Consider the following 2,697-nt stretch of genomic DNA (forward strand, 5'->3'; position numbering starts at 1 on the left):
TCAGATTCAGCTTCCAGAAGGGTTTTGTAGAGAATCTCAACCAGAGATGGTTGGTTGTGGCACTAATGAGATGGATTGTCCATTGCCACTGAGGTTCTTGTGTTTTGATAAAGGTTAAATAAGCACCAGATGCTCTTCAAAAACTTCAGCACAGCCAGAAAGAAACTGTCAGATTAATAGCAATGTCTGTCAGAAGAAGAAAAAATGGGAAAAATGTACCCATGGTTGCATTCGGGTATATGTGTGTTCTGTGACTGTTTATTTCTTGCAATACATCATTTTGCTGCTTCATTGCTAAATGAGAATTGAAAACAGAAGTGTGAGGTTCCCCATGCCTTTTCTCCATTTGGGCTTTGTGGTTCCCATGCCTGTTCTTCTGGAGCTCTCCATTGGTGTGTGTGCATGTGAGCGTGTGTGATGTGCAGAGAAGGTGCATTAGATGGTCTGGATTGTTTTGGTTTTTTTCTTAAAAAAACACCACAAAAACCAACCAAATAAATGGGACTTTTTTTTTTGTTGTTGTTTATGCCAGTAGCAAATTACGGGGCAGATCCACAAGGTGTAAAATTCTGCTGCTTTTCCATGTAGGAAAGCAGCTCTCTATGGGGTTTTTTCCATTTGTAGCAGGACCTGGCACCAGAAAAGAGAGACTAAAACAAGTCAAAGCAGTTGTGTTAATTAGTTACATTTATGTTTTGCTAATGTGGGAAGAAGATGCTCCATCACCCTAGTTCAGTTAACTTGCCTTAGAGCTAGCCCTCAGGGTCTGTAGTGTTTGGGTGCTCCTGGCAGTCAGGGCCAGGATGGAGGGAGCTTGCAGCCTGCAGAGCTCCTGCTGCACCACGGTGGGCTGAGAGGAGCCCTCCTGCCTGAGGTGGGCTGAGAGAGCCCTCCTGCCTGTGGTGGAGCTGCAGCAGAAGCAGAGCCGTGCCTGCTGCTCAGCATCAGGATCTGGGATGGGAAGAGGAGAGCTCACACCCTGCCATGCTCCCCTGGCCCTTGGGCTGGGGATTCCACCTCAGACAGGAGGAAGGGGCTGAGGGCAGGCGGGGCAGGTGCTTGGTAAGGGATGGGGAGATTTCAGCTGTAGCCTTGGCTGAGGAGCAGAAGAGCCCACCCTTTCCCCAGGCAGGGCTGTCCTGCTTCAAGCTGCTTTAACCACTGGGTAATGGCCCTTTCATACATACAGTTTTGCTACCCAAATGTTCTATCAGGGCATATTGTCCTAATTTCTGTTAACAGTCTGCATCCTACCAGTATTATTTGTTTGAGAGCTTCACTGAATTACGCATTGAACCATTCAGACTTTAGAGAGGACACAGTCACACGGTTTTTGTTGTTTAGTTGCTGGAAAGACTTCTTTGTAGACCCCATTTCAAACATGGAAAGTACAGTTAGCCCTTGGTTGTTTTGGGAGGGAAGAAGGCTTCTTACAGAGATTGCCACCCTACAGCTGTGTTTTGTTGTGTTTTGTTTTTATTTTTTTTTCTTCTTAAAACTGTATTATTAAGCCTTTAGGAATGTATAACCAGGACTGAGTAATTACTGCTTATTAAATTTTTTTAGTTAGATTGACCATGTATGCCTATAGATAGATATTCTAACTTGTGCAATTTCATTTGAAATAATCTTCCTGTACATAATGGAAAAACTCACATAACAGAAAAAAAAAAAAGCCCCAAACAGATTGACTGAACAAAAAGCTGATTAAAGTATGGTTCAAAAATGACCCATGTATTACAAACCCTAGCTGGACTCTTAGAAGAAAATCTAAACTCATTGTGTTAGCTGTGTATTGTGAGCTCTTCTTTTACTGTGTCACTGGTTATACACTTGTTAAATGCTGAGATAATAGACTTCATGCCAGGCATTTGAGTACTGTAGATTGGGTCATTGCTGAAAGATTAATGTACTGTATGACTTAAATGAAATTTTTATTCTTGATTTTATTCTTGATTTTGTTCTTGTTTTAAAAGATTAAATATGGGCATTATGTCAGCAAGCTAAACTTGTGTGTCTGTGTTCTTTGTATTCCTCTGTACGAAATCTGGGGGGGAGGACAGCACACTGGGGTGAACAAAGCAGAAGAGATTCTCTTCTGGATGAGAACATCAGCTGCTGTAAGGTCACGGGGCTGTGCTGGGGCACAGCAGCAGGGAGAGAGCCAGCACCTCCCTCTGTCTGTCCTACTGCTCTGCCTTCCCACGTGGTTGGATGGGGTTTCCTGGCGCACTCCACTTGCTACAGTCACAGGGATTTTTTGGGTGTGTCATTAAAATTGTCGTTTTAAACACTTCATTAATGTGGAGAATATAACTTTGAGAAAAGGATAAGACGCTAAAGAATAAAGCTGAAAAAAATACTGTTTGGTTAAGACAAGTCTTGGGTTTATAAAGTATACAAAAAAACAGAATAGGAGAGGCAAAGATCTGTTGAGTGTGCATTCTTCTAGGAGATAAGAGAAGCTTCTCTAGAAAATATTGTATCTACTGTTTTTTTTTAAAAAAGGTGCACACAAAAAAAGTTTAACAAAATTATTGCTGCCAGGATTGGGAAAAAAATAACAGCACAAAGATGCCTTTTTTTTTTGCTTTTTTTTTTTTTTGGTGATACATTTTCTCTGGTGCCATGTTTGCACACGGCTTTTCTTGTTGCCATGAAATCTGAGCCCCTGGGAATAGTGTGACAAAGCACAGA

This window comes from Zonotrichia albicollis, chromosome 1, assembly GCF_047830755.1.
Source record: "Zonotrichia albicollis isolate bZonAlb1 chromosome 1, bZonAlb1.hap1, whole genome shotgun sequence".
In the NCBI taxonomy this organism is placed as follows: domain Eukaryota; kingdom Metazoa; phylum Chordata; class Aves; order Passeriformes; family Passerellidae; genus Zonotrichia; species Zonotrichia albicollis.